Below are 22,294 nucleotides of genomic sequence, written 5' to 3'. Positions count from 1 at the left end.
TAATTGACAACCAAACTTTCTTATATATATACACACACACGCATACACGACTAGTTATTTATTTATTTTGCTAGAAGTTGTTTTTCTTTTTTAAAGTTTAGAAGGAATGACATACTTTTTAATAATTAGATCTATAATTGAAAATGAATTGTCTGTGACTTTGAGATGGAAGTACCAAACCAAGTTCCTTTCAAACATTCTTTTGAGTCAGGAAAGACTGATAGAAAGTAGAAATGACTGTGGCCTTTCTGCAACTGGAAGTTGTAGACTACTGGCTTGTCTTTGAAGATTACATATTGGTTAACATTTTCTATTAGTCATCAAGTAAATCTTTACATTTCTTGGTGTCCAAATTATGGTTAAATACATAAAAATACACAGTGTTAAGGTTAGAAGAAAGCAATAAAAGTGTAACAATTACTGAAATGTCCTATTTTGCATTAAATTACATAGAAATCTGTTTGTTATACTTAAATATTATACTCAGAAACTCTGATGTGAACAAAAATATCTGATTTACAATAGCTTCTTGGAGATAATTACACATAGTGAATAATTTAAACAGTAACAGTTGCAGAATAACTTTCAATAAATGGTCACTCATAACATTTTGAAGATAGGATATTATTTCAGTGTTTGTCCCCATAACCATTTCTTCAGGCTGTTCCAAAGGAGATATACAGCTAAGCTTTAACGGAGTCCAGAAATTGCTAAGGGAGAATTAAAAAAAAAAAATCTTTGGCAATACTGCCATTCATGCACTTCATAGCCAATCATCATTCTTTTTGGGTTTCTTTGTTTTTAATTTTTCATTTGGCTTCACCTCACGGCTTCTGGGGTCTTAGTTCCCCGATCAGGGATCAAACCCATACCCCCCTAACAACTGGACCACCTGGGAATTCCCTTGTTTTTAATTATGATCCCATACCATGTCAGAGAGAAAGTAACAGCTAAAATGGGTGACTTCAAGTTGACCAAGACTCTCCCTTCCACTAAACTTTAGTTAAGTTCCTTTGAACCCTCTTGTCAACCAATGCTCAATCTTGGCTACTGTCCAGTCCTGTCTTTGGCTTGTTCATCCCAGTCTTAGCAAATAATCCTGCTAAGTCATCTCCCCACCCTTGATATTTGATCACCCTTGATATCTGATCAATTTCTTCATCCCCCCACTTTTGATGTCTAAGTCCTTGGCTTGCCTATAGCAAGAATCTTATAAGGCCAGTTTAGCAAAGATCCCCTTGTCTTTGATGCCTCCTCTTTGTAATTATCCATTCACTTCCCCCTCACTCTTCTGGCTATGAATCCCCAGCTGTCTTTGCTGTATTCAAAGTTGAATCTGCTCTCTCTCCCCAGTGCAATATCCCTATTGGAATAGCCTTGAATAAAGTGTTCCTTACCATTTTAACAAATATCAGAATAAGTTTTTCTTTGAGTCGTAACAGCAAGATAAAACTTAAAGAAGTAACTTTCCAGGGTTTTCTATATAATCTGAGCACAGGTAGAAGAATACAGAAAACAAGTATTATGCTATCTACTTTAAATTTCATAAGCAGTCACTGAACAGATGCTTTGGTGAGCACTTGCAAAAGGACAAAGTAATCAGTGGCAGCCAACAAAGATTCACTAAGAACAAGTCATGAAAAAAAGATTATCTCATTTATGTGAGGTTTACTAGGCTAATATTCTTGGCAATGCCATTGACAAAACTTATGATTTGGGCAAGATACTTGACAAAATATTTCATAGTATTTTTGTGTGCCAGATGGAGGAATATGAGCTGGGTGATTGTTGGTTGGGCTGCTGATTGTGTGAAGTAGACCTCCCTCCATGACCTACCCTCTGCACACTAGATTAACTCTGCTATATGTCTCTTTTACTTTAATAATAGCATTTATCAGCCCGCCAGAGCAAGCTCTACCCACCATCAGTCCCTCCAACCAAGCTTCTTAGATAGCCTCATCCAACAGAGGGCAGACAGGAGAAGCAAGAAGAATTACAATCCTGCAGCCTGTGGAACAAAAACCACATTCACAGAAAGATAGACAAGATGAAAAGGCAGAGGGCTATGTACCAGATGAAGGAACAAGATAAAACCCCAGAAAAACAACTAAATGAAGTAGAGATAGGCAACATTCCAGAAAAAGAATTCAGAATAATGATAGTGAAGATGATACAGGACCTCGGAAAAAGAATGGAGGCAAAGATCAAGAAGATGCAAGAAATGTTTAACAAAGACCTAGAAGAATCACAGAACAAACAAACAGAGATGAACTATATAATAACTGAAATGAAAACTACACTAGAAGGAATCAATAGCAGAATGACTGAGGCAGAAGAACGGATAAGTGACCTGGAAGACAGAATGGTGGAATTCACTGCTGTGGAACAGAATAAAGAAAAAAGAATGAAAAGAAATGAAGGCATCCTAAGAGACCTCTGGGACAACATTAAACACAACAACATTTGCATTACAGTGGCCCCAGAAGGAGAAGAGAGAGAGAAAGGACCAAAGAAAATATTTGAAGACATTATAGTCAAAAACGTCCCTCACATGGGAAAGGAAATAGCCACCCAAGTCCAGGAAGGGCGGAGAGTCCCATACAGGATAAACCCAAAGAGAAGAACGCCAATACACATGGTAATCAAACTGGCAAAAATTAAAGACAAAGAAAAATTATTGAAAGCAGCAAGGGAAAAATGACAAATAACATACAAGGGAACTCCCATAAGGTTAACAGCTGATTTCTCAGCAGAAACTCTACAAGCCAGAAGGGAGGGGCATGATATACTTAAAGTGATGAAATGGAAGAAACTACAACCAAGATTACTCTACCCGGCAAGGAACTCATTCAGATTCGATACAGAAATCAAAAGCTTTACAGACAAGCAAAAGCTAAGAGAATTCAGCACCACAAAACCAGCTCTACAACATATGCCTAAGGAACTTCTCTAAGTGGGAAACACAAGAGAAGAAAAGAACCTACAAAAGCAAACTGAAAACAATTAAGAAAATGGTCATAGGAACATACATATTGATAATTACCTTAAACATGAATGGATTAAATGCTCCAACCAAAAGACACAGGCTTGCTGAATGGATACAAACACTAGACCCATATATATGTTGTCTACAACAGACCCACTTCAGACCTAGGGACACATACAGGCTGAAAGTGAGGGGATGGAAAAAGATATTCCATGCAAATGGAAATCAAAAGAAAGCTGGAGTAGCAATACTCATATCAGATAAAATAGACTTTAAAATAAAGAATGTTACAAGAGACAAGGAAGGACACCACATAATGATCAAGGGATCAATCCAAGAAAAAGATGTAACAATTATAAATATATATGCACCCAGCATAGGAGCACCTCAATACATAAGGCAACTGTTAACAGCTATAAAAGAGGAAATCGGCAGTGACACAATTATAGTGGGGGATTTTAACACCTCACTTACACCAATGGACAGATCATCCAAAATGAAAATAAATAAGGAAAGAGAAGCTTTAAATGACACAATAGACCAGAGAGATTTAATTGATATTTATAGGAGATTCCATCCAAAAACAGCAGATTACACTTTTGTCTCAAGTGTGCACAGAACATTGTCCAGGATAGATCACATCCTGGGTCACAAATCAAGCCTCAGTAAATTTAAGGAAATTGAAATCATATCAAGAATCTTTTCTGACCACAACGCTATAAGATTAGAAATCAATTACAGGGAAAAAGACACAAAAAACACAAACACATGGAGGCTAAACAATACATTACTAAGTAACCAAGAGATCACTGAAGAACTCAAACAGGAAATCAAAAAATACCTAGAGACAAATGACAATGAAAACACGACGATCCAAAACCTATAGGATGCATCAAAAGCAGTTCTAAGAGGGAAGTTTATAGCTATACAAGCCTACCTCAAGAAAAAAGAAAAATCTCAAGTAAACAATCTAACGTTATACCTAAAGGAACTAGAGAAAGAAGAACAAACAAAACCGAAAGTTCGTACAAGGAAAGAAATCATAAAGATCAGAGCAGAAATAAATGAAATAGAAACAAAGAAAACAATTGCAAGGATCAATAAAACTAAAAGCTGGTTCTTTGTGAATACAAACAAAAAAAATGATAAACCATTAGCCAGTCTCATCAAGAGAAAGAGGGAGAGGACTCAAATCAATAAAATTATAAATGGAAAAGGAGAAGTTACAACAGACACTGCAGAAATACAAACCATCCTAAGAGACTACTACAAGCAACTCTATGCCAATAAAATGGACAACCTGGAAGAAATGGACAAATTCTTAGAAAGGTATAACCTTCCAAGACTGAACTAGGAAGAAACAGAAAATATGAACAGAAAAATCACAAGTAATGAAATTGAAACTATGATTAAAAATCTTCCAACAAACAAAACTCCAGGGCCAGATGGCTTCACAGGTGAATTCTATCAAACATTTAGGGAAGAGCTAACACCCATCCTTCTCAAACTCTTCCAAAAAATTGCAGAGGAAGGAACACTCCCAAACTCATTCTATGAGGCCACCATCACCCTGACACCAAAACCAGACAAAGATACTACAAAAAATGAAAATTACAGACCAATATCATTGATGAATATAGATGCAAAAATGATCAACAAAATACTAGGAAACAGAATCCAACAACACATTAAAAGGATCATACACCATGATCAAGTGGGATTTATCCCAGGGATGCAAGGATTCTTCAATATATGCAAATCAATCAATGTGATACACCATATTAACAAATTGAAAAATAAAGACCATATTATCATCTCAATAGATGCAGTAAAAATTTTGACAAAATTCAACAAGGATTTATGATAAAAACTCTCCAGAAACTAGGCATAGAGGGAACCTACCTCAACATAATAAAGGCCATATATGACAAACCCACAGTAAACATCATTCTCAATGGTGAAAAACTGAAAGCATTTCCTCTAAGATCAGGAACGAGTCAAGGATGTCCACTCTCACCACTGTTATTCAACATAGCTTTGGAAGTCCTAGCCACAGCAATCAGATAAAAAATAATAATAAAAAGAATCCAAATTGGAAAAGAAGAAGTAAAAGTGTCACTGTTTGCTGATGACATGATACTATACATAGAGAATCCTAAAAATGCCACCAGAAAACTACTAGAGCTAATCAATGAATTTGGTAAAGTTGCAGGATACAAAATGAATGCACAGAAATCTCTTGCATTCCTGTACACTAATGATGAAAAATCTGAAAGAGAAAATATGGAAACACTCTCATTTACTATTGCAACAACAACAAAAAAATACCTAGGAATAAGCCTACCTAGGGAGACAAAAGACCTGTATGCAGAAAAGTATAAGATACTGATGAAAGAAATTAAAGCTGATACCAACAGATGGAGAGATATACCATGTTCTTGGATTGGAAGAATCATTATTGTGACAATGACTATACTACGCAAAGCAATCTACAGATTCAATGCAATCCCTTCAAATTACCAATGTCATATTTTACAGAATTGGAACAAATCATCTTAAAATTTGTATGGAGCCACAAAAGATCCCGAATAGCCAAAGCGGTCTTGAGGGAAAAAAACAGAGCTGGAGGAATCAGACTCCCTGACTTCAGACTATACTACAAAGCTACAGTAATCAAGACAATATGGTACTGGCACAAAAACAGAAACGTTGATCAATGGAACAAGAAAGAAAGCCCAGAGATAAACCCACACACCTATGGTCAACTAATCTATGACAAAGGAGGCAAAGATACACAATGGAGAAAAGACAGTCTCTTCAATAAGTGGTGCTGGGAAAACTGGACAGCTACATGTGAAAAATGAAATTAGAACACTCCCTAACACCATACACAAAAATAAACTCAAAATGGATTTGAGACCTAAATATAAGACCGGACACAATAAAACTCTTAGAGGAAAACTTAGGAAGAATACTCTTTGACATAAATCACAGCAAGATCTTTTTTGATCCACCTCCTAGAGGAATGGAAATAAAAACAAAAATAAACAAATGAGACCTAGTGAAACTTCAAAGCTTTTGCACAGCAAAGGAAACCATAAACAAGATGAATAGAGAACCCTCAGAATGGGAGAAAATATTTGCAAATGAATCAAGGGACAAAGGATTAATCTCCAAAATATATAAAATGATCATGCAGCTCAATATTAAAGAAACAAACAACCCAATCCAAAAATCGGCAAAAGACCTAAATAGACATTTCTCTAAAGAAGACATACAGATGACCAAGAAGCACATGAAAAGCCGCTCAACATCACTAATTATTAGAGAAATGCAAATCAAAACTACAATGAGGTATCACCTCACACAAGTTAGAATGGGCATCAACAGAAAATCTACAAACAACAAATGCTGGAGAGGGTGTGGAGAAAAGGGAACCCTCTTGAACTGTTGGTGGGAATGTAAATTGATACAGCCACTATGTAGAACAGTATGGAGGTCCCTTAAAAAACTAAAAATAGAATTACCATATGATCCAACAATCCCATTACTGGGCATATAGCCAGAGAAAACCATAATTCAAAAAGACACATGCACCCCAGTGTTCATTGCAGCACTATTTACAATAGCCCGGTCATGGAAGCAACCTAAGTGTCCATCAACAGAAGAATGGATAAAGAAGATGTGGTACATATATACAATGGAATATTACTCAGCCATAAAAAGGAACGAAACTGAGTCATTTGTTCAGACGTGGATGGATCTAGAGACTGTCATACAGAGTGAAGTAAGTCAGAAAGAGAAAAACAAATATCGTATATTAACGCATGTATGTGGAACCTAGAAATATGGTACAGAGGAACCGGTTTGCAGGGTAGAAGTTGAGACACAGATGTAGAGAACAAACGTATGGACACCAAGCGGGGGAAACTGAGGTGGGGTAGGGTTGGTGGAGTGCTGAATTGGGCGATTGGGGATTGACATGTATACACTGATGTGTATAAAGTTGATGACTAATAAGGACCTGCAGAACAAAAAAACAAACAAGAAAAACAACTAATACTGAACTTTCTTTGGGTTATTTGTATGGAAATATGTTAATATAAATGTTTCAGACGTTACATGAAATTTCTAAAAATCTTAAGAAAAAAATAGCACTTATCACTATTTGAGATTACTTATTTATTTATTTAATTATCCACTTTTTATTTTTTCACAGCACTACATAAAATAGGTACCATTATCCTCCTCATTTTATGGATAAAAAACTGAGGAATAGAAGGTTAAATAACTTAGTCAAGGTTATACATCTATGCTTGCTGCATGGTACCACCTTCCTTACCAGGGATTAAAGATGATGAGTTTTTATGGGCATATAGGTGGATGTTCATGACTCAAAACGTCATACCAGACACTGGTCTTATGACTGTTAAATTCTCTTCTAAGCTCCACTCAATGGTAAGGATTTGCTGGGTGAGCAAGCTGAGCCAAGTATACTGTTTAGACATATTCAGTCCTGGAGATCAGAGTGACTGGGGAATATCTAGGACTAACATTAATTAAACAATCATCATTCCATTATTTAAAAGGCAATTTCAATGATCTAGGTAAAATTCATGAAATAATTTAAACAGTTGACATGATTTAGTGGCCTAATGATACTAATATAGATATATTCCAAAAGGCAGTCAACTAAGATATATTTTATCTATAAGTTTGTGAGGTTAATATTCTGCAGACAGCTGAAAATATGAAATTAGAATTTAAAGAGCTAGAAATAGATATATAGCATTTGACATAATTAGCGCTGAGAAATGATGGGTATAAGACTGGATTAACTCTCTAAGAAAGTTGGCATAAAAGTTCTGTCCTTGGCCTTGGGCTTTTGGTCTTCAGCTCTTACGTCTTGCATGCTGAGAAAGCCTATAAGAGTTATGATACAAAAGAAAGGTCTTAGGAGTTGATGTATAGAAAGATGAGAGGACAAAAAGGGCATGATGTCATGAAAACTGGAAAGAGTATTTTAAGAAGAGGATGATCCATGCTGTCATCTGGAAACAGAAGGATGAAAGGAATTTTCCGGAAACTGCCTTGGATATGACTAAAAGAAGGTTTTTGATAAACTGAGAAGCAGTAGTTTCTCAGGGATTGAGAGGAACATAAGACAGTTTTTAGAAGACTAAAGAGAATGTGTCAATGAAACAAAAAGGTAGGGAACAGACCACAGATCACTGACTGACTTATTAAAAACAGAAATATTACAGATTATTTGCTAAGAACCCAGTATGTGGAATCAGGCAGGTACAGATTAGAACAGATTGGAACACTACTGGAACAGACTTGATTTCTTCATCTGAAAAAAATAAGGATTATAATAGTACCTACCAACAGAATCTTGTAAGGATAAATGGTATAGTGTATGTAAAATATTTAGAACAGTGTTTACATATGATAAATGCTCAGTGAATGATATATATTATCATGGAACCAAAGTTGTAGGAGGCAAGCGTTAGTATTTTAGCATGTGTATTTGTGTATGTGTGTATTTAAAATGGTTTTGTGCATATTTGAATGGGGAGAGTAATGTAGATTTGTAGTTTATGCCTTCTAGAATGCAGAATCTCTTCCAGTAATAGCACCCTGTTTTTGCTTTAGGAAAATTACACTTTCCCTTTGTACAAAATCCAGTGGGGCTCTGGTTAAGGTACTCTGCTCTCCTCTAGGCCAAAATATGAAAAAAATATCTGGAGTCAATTCACCTTAATCATAGTGTCCTGACAGACTTGAGCTCATCGTCTGGATCTTTAGAGCTTCCCTGGTTTTTGGCCCTTTCTTGTTTTTTTCCAACTATTTCTGTAAGTCTGTGAGAAATTCATATGCTTCCAATCAGTTTTCTTTTTCATAGTCTGACCAGGGACAATCTCTGTTGTTTGTGACCATATAATCCTATCTGATATGAAGAGGAACCAGGAAAGAGTTAGAGATTTAAGATGTTAGGGAAAGAATAAGAGTGGAGAGAATTCAAGGCAGTGGATGGAAAAGTTATTTTGGAGAAGATAAGCTCTCTTTCATCTAAAATTACTACATCAGGGAGGGCAGAGCACAGAGACAAGAATGACAGAAGACAAGAAGAGAGAACAGAAGACAAGAACGTGTTGAAGCAAAAGGTATTAGAGAACTTATATGTGAAAGCACAGGTAGATGACTTTGATCCCAGTAAACTTTACACAGTCATACACTCTAAGTGAGGATGGTGGGAAAGAAGTGGGACCTTAAGAAGAAAAAAGGTATGAAATAACCATAATGAGGGGTCATCTGCAAAGAGAAATCATAAAACCAGAAGGATTTTTCAGGCCTTGGCAGGACAACTTCATATTAAATTATAGGGGAAAGAGCACTGAGTATATTTTTTCTCATGATAAAACCATCCAATATCAGTAAGCCTTATCTAATGCAGTTTCCTTGTTCTTTGGCAGCAAGTAATGATGAAATGTAATTACTTCACATCAAACAAGTTGAAAAATTAGGTTTTCAGTTACAGTGAAATGTTTGTGTCTAAAAGAGTGATGGAATCTTGGGAATTAGTAGCATAGTCCCACAGTGAACTCACGGCATGTTGTGCCCTAAAGAAACAGAAAGATAATCACATCCATGTCACATCTGTCAAAAGGGTGCTGGAAACATTATTTATTATCTAATGGCTGTCTCTGTCACTGAAATATCAAGGAGATTGAAAAGAAAAACTTGAATTATTTATATGCAACACTGTGACTTCAGGAAAAATATCTTTTTGTTCTTATACCAGATTTTATCTCAACTCTCTAGTCCAGAACTGAGCAATAGAACTTTTGTGATGATGAAATGTTTTATAGTGACAAAGATAATTATAACCCAAATAATCTGTGCTATGCAATATGGTAGCCACATGTGCCAAGTAAGTACTTGAAATATACTAGTGTACCTGAGGAACTGAATTTTTAATTTTGTTAAAGTTAATTATAATTCAGTTAAATTTAAATAGTCACACATGACTAAGTGGCTATTGTATTGAACAGCACAGCTCTAAACCATATATATCTTATTCATCTACTGATATTCTAAAATCATATATGCAATATTCAAGAATAATCCAAATGGATGGTATAGGTAATAATCAAGAACAGCTAAAATAGCTAGGATTTGATTATAGTTTCAATTGTTTGCAAAAGGAGTACTAATTTTTGTCACATATGCTAATGCTATCATATATTTCCAGTTTAAGCTGAAAAGAAAATACATCTCTAAATTCTAAATTAAAGAAGTTAACTATTATCAAAAGCATTATAATCACAAAAGATAAATTTAAGCCAAATATAATATTTTCTGAAAATTATACAGTATATATCAATGTTTAAGGAATAGTTCCAGTAAAAAATATCAGGGATCTGAGGACATTATTCAGATATTTCTATCCTATTTCATATACCTAGCAATGCAACTACAGCCTTTGAGATTGATTTCTCTGCTTTCAGAAATACACAAATGAGGGAGATAGCATAAGTAATTTTAAGGCAGAATAGTAAAGGACATACATGAAAGTATAAAGGAAGAGAGATTAAATCAATCTGGGACATCCTAATAGAATTTTAAGTGGTGTACAGAAAGATCTGTTCCTGACCACATAGGTATTACATGAGTTATTGTGCTAGCATTATAAAATATGGGAAATAAGAATTCATATCTTCTGAGATTCCTATGCACAAGAACTATTTAAGTAGTCCATTAACTTCCAATTTCTTAGAGTTACACAAAAAGATAAAAATCAAAGATGTAATTTCTTACGAGAGCCTTCACAATGCATAATAAGTAGCTTATCAACATGCAAAATACATATTTTCCGCATCTAAATACTTTTCATGCAAGTGGAAACTTTTTAAAGTTACAAGAGAATATTTTTAAACTGAGTTTTACTTAACTTACACATATTGATTTTGGGGGGAAATGATTGGCTCATCTTTGGAAGATTTACTGATTTGACTGACATATCCACTGAATATATTTTGATGAAATGTTGAAATTATATTTTGCTTTATCACTAAGAATTTTACTCCTAGAGTTTATACCTTAAGGAGCACAAATACATATTTTTATTACTATTGGTAGTTTAGGCTATAACAATAACAGAAAAATATATAAAAGGCACATGCAGGTGTAGAAAATTAGAAGGCAAAATATTATATACATTATATATATAAAATTATATATATATAATTTATTTGGAATGGCTTTACCTCAAAGTCTAGAAGATTAAGCCTGTGACTGAATCTACGTAAAAACACGTTGTCGAGTGAAAAGTATAACTTTCTTCAAAACTATGGATGTGTTAACTTTATAAAAGAAATCTATCATCATACCTATTTATCAGTTATCATATAGATGCTACTAATATCATAGGAGAGCACAGTACTTAATGTGGCTCATGTTGAATTTAGATATATCTTAGGTTAACATATGTATGAGAAAAATATGTAAGTAAAGAATAGTACTAAGGTAGTACTTTACTCATTTATAAGTAGCAATACGTGTATGGGATTCAAATAACTAAAAACTAAGTTAAACCCTCCAATGTTATAACCATATTCAGCAAAGCTTGCTTAATGCCTACATAGATTACAAAATGAGTTCTGCCCTAAAAATATATTTGTTTTGGATATCTATCCTCACAGCCATTTTTTTCTACTTTTACCTTTATATTTCATATTGACTACATTAGTTGCCAGAGTTGGAAAGCTGCATTTAGTTTAGCATTTCAATTCTTCAAAATGAATTCCACTAATACCAATTTCGAAGGAGGTCAACGACTTACAAAATATAAAAATTTAAAAATTAAATAGTTTTCTATATGAAGAACTAGTTAGAACTATTAATATGCTAACACACATCATTGATTTCCAACTGAAAAACATTTTAATTCTATTAAAATTTAAGAAGAAGGTGTTGCTGAGGGCTTACTCTTTGTTATGCTATAGAAAAAATTATTCATGGCATTTGCTAAAGACAGTCAGCAGACTTTATTCAGCACCGTCATGATAGGTATAGGGACCACTGCAATGGACTTTTTGTAGTAGGAGAGACAGATTGGACTCAGCTCTGAATACAACAAGGAAAAGGGAGGATTTTATAGTCAAGAAGCAGGATGGGGGGTTGGTAGATGACAAATGACTAAAAGTAAACATCAGGGGTAAGGTGGTTTCTGGCTAACCAAGAAGTAGGCTTCTGAATTTGTGATCATATATCACCTGAGCAATGGTAGGAAGATGAGGAACCATATCAGATATTGTGGGTGATTAGATATCAAGACTGGGATATTCTGGTTAAACTGACTTAACAGGATCTTTGCTAAAATTGAACTATGCAGAGACAAACAAGAAGACCTAAAAGTCACGGCCAAGTTGAGAAGAGAGTTCAGAGGAGCCTGATTAAACTTGGGCAAGGAGAGAATATTTATCAGTTTGGCTGAATATAATAAGCATGAATACCATCATCATGAAATTTATAGACTAATGGGGAAGACAGATTGAAATGAACACACAAACACACATATGTAGGCAAGCATATATAGAAGCAAAAGATACACAAAAAGAAAATGTGGTATTTTCCCCAAATAAGACTATATGACCATTTTTTGCTTAGAGCATTTCACAACACCAGTATTATTAGGGACACAAGGGTAGATTTTGATAACAAATTTCCTAATCTGATCGTTTTTCTTTACATGATTCAACACATTTGCCTTTTGTAACTGATAAGTAACATCTTCTTAAATATAATTCCTTTTTTAATTGGGCAATGATTTCTGTGTTCTGATTGCTCTGATATTTTTGTGGTCACATGAAACAATTGTGGTAAAAACTTTCTCAAGTGTTCTCAAACTTTGAGATATAAGGTTTTTTGCTTTTTGGTTTCTAGCTGTGATAAAGTAGCATTTTACTGAAGTCATGAGTAAATTCCAACAATAAAAATAATGCAATATTGTGTGTAGTTTTGTTAGAATTTATTAATATGTATTATAGATTTTACTATGCAGACTGTATATAATATAACAAATATATTAACTCAATAATAATTGAATCAAATCACATTTCTCTCGGCCATTTTCAAGAGAAGTAATGACAGATTCTCCAGTCCTTTAGTGAATATATGTTTATTAATTAACATTTTTGTTTATCTTAATATGATAAATATCCTAGATTACATCTGAAGCATATATTTGTAGCTTGATATATTATCTTTTAAGCTTTACCTTTGATAACACTTTTACTTAAATTAATGGCAGTGAATTTCCACAGCATTGGTTTAATTGTGCTCCTAATGTACATATCAGTCTGGAAAAGCTCACCAAGCAATTTAGCAATGCAAATAATAACATTTAAAATGAAACCTGAGCGCACATTAAAATATACTCAACCTAATAGATTATTTGGGCTATATGTTCTAATTTTTAAAGATATAATTAACAAAACTTGTTTTTCTATTCTACACATTTTGCTTTTGAGTCATTATTCTGGTCAATACATCTATTTTTCTAGGGAAGAACAATGATTATGTGAGAGATGACATATTTCTACTGAGTACATATGAGTAATACAGAGTGTAGAATTTAAGAAAACTTTCTGGTCCCAAATTTCCAGTGTTATATGCCACTTGTCAAATCTCTTCATATTTTAACTGCTGAGACAGCTTTTTGGCCATGCAGACCATTCATCACTATCATTCAATGTTGAGTGTGAATGTTGTTTTCATGTAATTCTGGCTACATCTTCATGTTTCTAGAATAAAGAGGTGGCTAGAGAAGAGTCTGTGAGGACCGTTTAAGTTAGAGGCAGGTTCTACAACTACTCTATTTCCTGAACTACACGAAGCCAGATATTCAAAAGTTTACCACCCCATTAAACATGGCCAACATGTGACTTTAAATCGAGGGAATACAGTTAGCACTTCCTGGAATATATTTATAATTAACTTTATTATAGTATATAATTCACTAGTAAAATGGTTAAGAATTTTTAAAATGTTGAGCATCTGTGTGGTAACACAGAATGAAAACAGAGTATGAGTCCATTATAAATAAGCCCAACAAGTACACACAATATATTTTATAAATCAGTGCATAATATGCTACAATTAATCATCCTTTAAATAACTACATCAATACATAACACCTATTTGTCAAAAGAACCCACTCTTCCTTATTCATTTTGTCATTCATGCATTTAGTTCTTCATTCAGTCAGTCAATACCTTACCAAAACTCTTACTATGTAGGGCTCTGAACATAACAAGAAATTAGCAAATGCATAAGATAAACACTTTCATTGTATAGTTTAAGACATTTACTTATAAAAACTATGTTAACACTTAAATTACATTAAATTCCAACAATGGAATACAAAATTATAAAATTTAGAGTTTCCTGTTACTGAAAGTTATAAAAAGCAATTTCATCCATTCGTAACTATGAGGCTTTAAAACTAAGCAGGTTAACAGAAATTAATAAATAATTTGTTTTGACAGTGGAAATTTAACCAGGACCCTAAGCTATATATTTGCTAAGTGTTTGTTTTATGTCAAGTAAGCTTATACTTATTTGATTGATTTCTTTTCTTAAAATTCTATTTATTAATATATTTGTAATTGATAATAAATAGAATGCATGGAAATATTAATCAAGTTATTTTTTCCTATCTGTAAGTACTGAAAATAAAAGAAAAGCAAACCAAAAAAGAATAAAAAAGAACTTAAAAGCTGGCTCTGAAATGATAAAAGCCAGAAGAGGATGAAACCTCATGTTAAACTTTTCCTTTTGTACTGAAGTATTTGCGAATCATGTTTCCCTGTCAAGAGCCCTGGAAAGAAGATGATCTTATATGGTAAATATTTACTAATGACTAGTTTCAATATAGTGAGAAAAAGACTGATCTTTCTGGCTTTGAAAGTATAAATCAAAAAAAATTTTTAATTAACTTAAAGTTAAGATAAATTTTTTTTAACGTAGAATACTAAAAACATACTGGGTGAATTGTTAGGTTCTTTACATTCCATTTAACTCATAGTATGTAAGTATAAGAACAAAAAATCATGTGAGGATTGCAATGAAAGTATTTCTCTATTGAATGTGATTCTCTCATTACTCTCATAAACTATCAAAAGTAACAAAACTATTAAACTCTCAAAATCAACAACAGAACCAAATATCTTGATCTACAGGAAGTATTGTAATGGAAAAATTGAAATAGAAAACTGAATTTTTTGACTTTCACCTGGATTGGTGATAATTCTCGTTGATTGATAGTAACTACTGCCTGCAGGGCTGAGCTGAGGATTTTGACACTACCTCAGGGCTCCATATTTGCTGATTAACTACTCCACTGGGATGACAGAGTAGGAGCATGTACACAGGTGTCTAACACGGGCTGTGTCTAAATTTTCACTAATATTTCTGTGACGATTAAATCAGTGACAGAAAGTCCCAGTCCTTAGCTTAGTTCCACTGATTCACATCATAAGTAAAGATCACTCTATATCATTACATAAAATGGATGCTATGGTTGGGCTAGAGTTCTGTGACTGAGCGGGAACAATGATTCAGAAACAACATTTGTGGATGTGATTATTTTACTTTTTACCTGGCATATGGTTCTTTTATTGAGGGAAAGAAATCCCTCCTGCTGATTTAGTTATTTTTCACATTTATAAGGTGTAAGTATAGGCTCATGTGGTAGATCCATAAAAGCAGTCAATTGCAAAAAACTTATAAAACATGATTTATTTATATTAGTTCCACATTTTCCTTTTTATATAAAATGGATTTTATATATTTTGCCAAAGTTATCACATTTTATCATTTAAAAATTCAAAGATTGTGGCTATGCTTTCTTTGTTTTTTAGTTTAGTATGAGATTTATTACTTTTAGCTGAAAAGGCACTTTCACAATGGGGATACCGTATGTCCCACCGAAGGCAGGCTCTGTTCCTGCTCGTGCTGGCCTTGGCTGTCATTCCTGTTGACACACCTTTTCATCCACTGCAATAGGCAATCTCCAACTTAGGGTCTCAGAGTGTGGCCATGCATAGGATTTCAGAGGCTGACCTTTTCTAGAGAGTTCACCTAGGTCCCTGCCTCTCACATCTCAGATGGTGTTCTTAATATTTTTATTTTTTAATTTCAAAAATAATTTAAATCCATACAAACAGCAAAAATGATAAAATTTCCCTTCACATTGCTCCATCACCTGTACCCAGTCTCTCTTCATTTTTCAGGGATAGCCCCATTTAACAATTTAGTGTGTACCCTTTCATACAGAAAAGATGTCTTTTTTTTTAAACATAAATCATGTGATACATATTGTCCAGTCACTTGCTTTTTTCACTTAATTATATATGTCTTGGAGATATTTCCATCTTTGTTTATATGGACCTTACTCATTCCTTCTAATCACTGCATGGTATTCTGTAATGTGAATATATCATTATATTATATATATTTTATAAATATATAAAATCATTCCCATAGTAAGGACATTTAGATTTTCAGTTTATTGCTATCAAAATACTGCAATATGCATCCTTTTGCAGACATTATTTTGTAATATTAAAAGTACTTCTGCAGGATAGCACCTGGGTCCCAACGTATAACAATTTTAAATTTTAAAGCTCTCTCCAAAATTCTTCCTCAAAAGGTTATACCCATTTACAAATGTACAGATATCATTTGATCCAGCAATTCTATTCCTAGGAATTTATGCTACAGATATAGTCACATCTATGTGATACAACTTATGTACAGTATTTTTTATTGTACCATTATAATCAACCTATATATCCATCAGTTATATCACATCTATACAATGGAATACTATAAAGTCATAAAAAAGAATGAGAAAGCTCTCTGTGTGTTTGTGTGAAAATTAAAGTGCTGAGCATTATGTATTTGCTTGTAAATGCATAAAATATTCTTGTAAAAATTCATAGAAGATTCATCAAATTAATTGCCTATAAAAGGTAAACTGTTGGCAGGGAACTGGGTGGGAAGTTTTATTATATAGTATTTTGACCCATGTGAATATATTACTTATTCAAAAGTTAAATAAAAATACAAAAATTGACTTATCAAATTTTATATGAATTATTCATATCTTACATGCTAACTACTCACTTTAAAATGTATCTCCCTGATTATCGGTGACATTGAGCACCTCTTATATGGTAATTACCCATAGGTATTTCTTCTTTAGTGAAATATCTTATCCTCTACCCTATTTTTATCTTACAGATTTTAAACCTCCTTCTTTATTTGAGATGCTAGTATTTTATGTGTTAAAAATGTTCCAAATACTTTCTCTCCAAACTGACTAATATTTTAACTGTTCTTATAGCATCTTTCATCGTAATGATGTTTTAAGTATTTAAAAGCCAGTTCTGCTTTTTCTTTACAGTCTCTGATTGCTTACTTATGGAAACTTCCCCTACTTTATCAAAGCTATCTTTCTTTACTTTCAAAATTTTATAGTTTTTTGTTTTTATGTTTCTTATGTATATTTTTGTTTATATTTAACCTAAGGTTGATCTTTATTCTAACTGTAATTTATTTTTTACTTTAGTGGGTACAAATGGAGCTCTCATTATCCAACCACTACTCAACAAGTAGTGTATATTTTCCCCATGGATTTGCAATGTTAATTTTTTTATATACTAAAATTCTCATGCACATGCTCCTAGACTCTCTATTCTGCTTGACTATGTTTTTTACAAAAATTAGTCTGTTTTAATTTTTATATCTTTATAATGTGAGTTGATATCTGGTAAGATGTTTCCTTGCATTACTTTTATCAAGAATTTCTTAGCTATTCTGTTACATTTTCTAATTCTTTTATTTTAAAAATATGATTTTATATATATGTATATACACCAAATATATACATTATACACATGTACATACACACATAGACACACATACTTATGTTTGTTGGTTTCTTAAAAGCTTCAGCTATTTGAGGGTTAATCTAAAGCTTGCCTTACCCAACTGAAGTATCAACATTTCAGGGGAAAATATTCTATATTTCTTGTCCTTGGGAAAAGGCAACTTCTCCTTTTCTTTCAATTTCAGTATTTTTGGTAACAAGTACAAAAACCATATTCAAGTATGTCTAGTTTTTCACTTCAGATTCAGTTTGTGGGCAATGTGAAATATGGGGCTAAAGGTGAGTGCTTGAATTAACAGAACATTTCAGTTTATTTTTACCCTAAGACAGTTCTTTCTACCCTCAGCCTCTAAGTTTCTGCCAGTCAAGTTATGCAATTTAAATTTCCATAGCTATTTAAATTCATTCATTAGATCACTAACTCAGATCTATGTTTTCCATGATAGTTCATTCATTTCATAAAGTGGGAATGCAAACAAAGGAGGGAAACAATTTTTCAAGTCATATAGATTAACCATATTTTTGATATAATACTTTGTTTCATTACTGCATGTCATTTTGGACATTCTCCATTCTGATCTAAAATATTAGGTTTTAAGCAACTTGGCTACAGCTACTGTTCACCCCAATTTCTATATGTGAGTGCTACTGACATGTCTCTCATCTTGTTTACTTTCACTACTCCTCTAGTAAGGAATGATTTTAAAAAATGAAACAAAAGTAAAACAACATAAAAACTCATGCTGAAAAATCATCCCGACTTTCAGGAACCATTGGCATTTCTGTTTAACATCTCACAGTAAGAAGCCGTAAGCACTGGAAGAATCACAGAGATGAATACTTTCATTATTAGCAGTTGTCCTGGGAGGGTATAAACAATAAAGTTCCCCTTGTAATTTAATATCTCAGAGTCTGGCATCTATCATTTTTGTGTCCCTTCCCTTCCTTCTGTATGGTTTGGCTTTAAGCCTCTCAGACCTGTGGCTCTTTATTGGAAGATTGCTTTCAGGCACTGGGGCCTGCTTTGCCAGCATTTGTGGAGAATTAGAAGTGTGTGGGGATTTAAATTTATGTCTCTCTCACTTCTCTGGGGTACCCTGAAACCAATGAATAAAACTCCAGCTCTCTCTCCTCAAATCAGGACAGCTTTGAGGCAAATTTACACTCCGGGAATTCCCTGAAGTTTCCTTTGGTGAGACTGCCTGAGAGCCAGCCCACTTTTGTTTGGCTTTCTCCCTTTCCCCAGTCAGTTCCCACCCTCTTATGTGTCTTCCTGAGAACACCTCCTTACTAAGCCACTTACAATGAATCCTTGACTCAAGGTCTTTCTTGCGGGCAACCTGACTTAAGACATGACAAACAGAAGGATTTTTTTAAAAATTTAATTTAATTAATTTATTTTTTATACAGCAGGTTCTTATTAGTTATCGATTTTATACATAGTAGTGTATATATGTCAACAGAAGCATTTTGAATTCAGTTTTTAAATTTTGTGCTCATTTTCCCCATTAAACAGATTGGCTCTCTATACGTTCTTCTTTAGCCTTTTTCCTTCTTGTTCACAGTAAAACTGGTTTTTTTCAGTAATTACCCCTACATTTCTATCTGGGATCTTTAGGTCTTTGTTTCTTGCCTTTTCGCTCAGACCTACCTCACAACTCTGGGTTTCCTGCATTTGCTAGCAGTTTCTGCAGGGGGGTTGGGGGGAAGCAAATTTGGCAAGATTAGGCTTGAGGTCTAACTTCACTCAGCCTACAAAGAGTTTTGTGAACATATAACCTTAGGCAGAGGCGGGGAAAAAATAAAGAGAATGCATAGCTACCAATTACTGAGTGCTTGCCATATGTCAGGTACTCTGCTAAATACTTTCATATGTAATTTTATTTAAAGACGATACCCATATAAAATCTTGACACTGTTATCAAATTTTTATGTATAAATTACGGCACAGAGAGATTAATAATTTTCCTGTATTTACTCCATTAATAATTACAGGAGAAGAATTTGAGCTTGTGTCTCCCTGACTCCAATTCATTGTTTTAATCACTATGCAGCATTGTCTCACATAAATAAACCCCTTAGGAGTTAGACCCTTGATTCTGAAAGTGTAGTCCAAGGAACAGCAACATCTAAATCACTTGGGAGCTTATTAGAACTGCAGAATCTTGCGCCCCACCTAGATCTCCTCAATCAGAATCTGAATTTTAACAAAATTCTCAGGTAATTATATTCACGTTTGTTTGAGAAGCACTTGGCTAGAGCTCTTGATGTCATCAACCTAGATGGAAATCAAACTGACAGCTAGTTCATTCATTCCACAAACTCTCCTTGAAATTTGACTATGAGCAAGCACTTGGGAGAAGTGCTAAAATTGATTCCTGCCTTTAAGGTGTTTAGAGCTGAGTTGGGATTCAGATGAGTCAACCAATGAAAATTTTCAAGGTTCTCAGCCAGACTGTCACTGTGTAAACCATTGTAAACCATAGAGTCAGTCACACAAGAAGTAGAGAAATCTACCATTTAGAAAAGTTATACCTGATTTTCATTAATCTCAGTTTCTTACTCAGATCTACCTCACATCCTGGATCTCTTGCATTTGCTATCATTCACTGCAAGGGGTAGGAAGACTCTAACTGGGCAACATGAGTCTTGGGCTTTAGCCTCACTTAGCCTCTATCTACCTATCTATGTACCTATCTATCTATGTATCTATCTATCTATTTATCATCTATCTATCTCTCTATAAAATATTGTAAAACAGACAATGAATGGTATATCCGACCTTGGATCTCAGACCAAAATTACTCATGTTTTAAAGGACACTAGCATTTTAGCATTTGTTTACAGTTGATAAAATGTACTTGGCTGATCAGGTATGTACCACAGGTAAACAGTAGGAGGTCTTGTTTTTACCCTGATGTACCTGCTCGAAATGGAAACTCGATGTCTATTTTAAAGGGAGAACAGCATTAAAAATAATGAGAACTCGATTATTTCAAGAAGTAATGGAGTCCTATTCATTTCTGTACTTGCTTTTACTAAACTCCCCTGTGGTTTGAGCACAATACCTGACAGCTCTAAAACTATCTTTACACAAGTAGGTCAAGGATTCATGCAAATATTATCTTGCTAAGTGTGAATATTTATCTTGGACGCAGCTAGACTGTTTCTTTCCATTTTATCGTTTTAAGGCTTAGGTTGTCAGATGTCCATAAAACTACTCGATTACCGAAAGAGTAATGAAAAGAACTCTATTCCCCACTCCTCAGTCTAGAACTCAAGGTGAAGTTTTTGATAATATGGTTACTGAGAACTCAAGAATAACTGACTATTTCCTTGTCCATGACCCAAGAAGTCCCCCAGGAAGCTCCACATTCAAACAATAGCAGAATAGGCATTGCTTTTTTATTATACGTGAAATGCCTGACATTACTTAAGGTAGCATTCTGATAAAACTCAATTGGAAAATCAGCTTAGATTTGTGATCTAAATAGTCTTCATCTTTTGTCTTAGCCCAATTGAAAACTTACCTCTAGCTCGTCTCTGAGTCAGAAGAAATACAGTACTGTAGCATACAGAGAAGAAATGGGGAGCGAAGAGTGAGATGAATCTGCTTGGAAGAAATAAGACTTAGTTTACCTATTCAGCATCATAGCATGCACATGGGTGCAATTAACTCTGTCAGTAGCCAGTAAGCCAATAAGGCCCAATCAGTATCTGTAATCCAGGCATTCTAATATATATATTTTTTTCTCATTTTGGGAAGAGCAGGAGTTTTTCTTGGCATGGGAGGACAACTGAGAGCTCCCTCCCAGGATTATGAGAGCCTTTTTCAAGTAGAATTTTTGACATCTCAGTCTGAGGTACTTTCATTTGATTAACTCCACCAAAATCAGGGGCTGAATGGAAGATATTGAATAGGAACTTAACCATGAAATTTATAAAGTGATCCCTCTTAAAATTAAAAAAAATAATTGAGTAAAAAGAAAAATTTCTCTTTCTATCTTTAAAGTCATAAACATTTACCAGCTTTAGAATTTAATCTCTGCTTTTATTCTTTAAAAGTTTAGAAAAAGTGAGTTTAATTTAAGCTAACAGACTTAAATAGAGCCTTCATTTCTTATCTCAGCCCAAATTGAAAACTTACCCTTATTTGGTCACTGAGCAGAAAGAGATTTAAAACAGCATATTAGGTACTTATAGAATCACTAGGAGGGCTAGAGGAGCAAGCTCTAGCCTTGGTTTCCTAGGAAAGACTCTCAGAATAAACTGCAAGAATTACTTAATATGGGAACTACTATCTCTTCCACAACAAGGAAGCTGGGGAATCAGGAAATCGTTATACCAGC

General features: G+C 33.9%; 1 protein-coding gene across 2 annotated transcripts in view; it reads right to left on the bottom strand.

Annotated features, from left to right (window-relative positions):
* Positions 1 to 21,549, bottom strand: part of GAS2 (growth arrest specific 2) — a 198,689-nt gene extending 177,140 nt beyond the window's left edge. For both annotated transcript variants that reach the window (XM_029208390.1, XM_029208392.1), the window contains exon 1: positions 21,476 to 21,549. The gene's annotated coding sequence lies outside the window, so the exon portion shown is untranslated. The remainder of the gene's footprint in view (positions 1 to 21,475) is intronic.
* Positions 21,550 to 22,294: the final 745 nt, after the last annotated feature.

The sequence above is a fragment of the Monodon monoceros genome, unplaced genomic scaffold (genome assembly GCF_005190385.1).
Source record: "Monodon monoceros isolate NGI ecotype Baffin Bay Population unplaced genomic scaffold, NGI_Narwhal_1 Super_Scaffold_7, whole genome shotgun sequence".
Taxonomy (NCBI): domain Eukaryota; kingdom Metazoa; phylum Chordata; class Mammalia; order Artiodactyla; family Monodontidae; genus Monodon; species Monodon monoceros.
The sequence above is the reverse complement of the archived record's forward strand: the minus strand, read 5'-3'. Positions and strand labels throughout refer to the sequence as shown.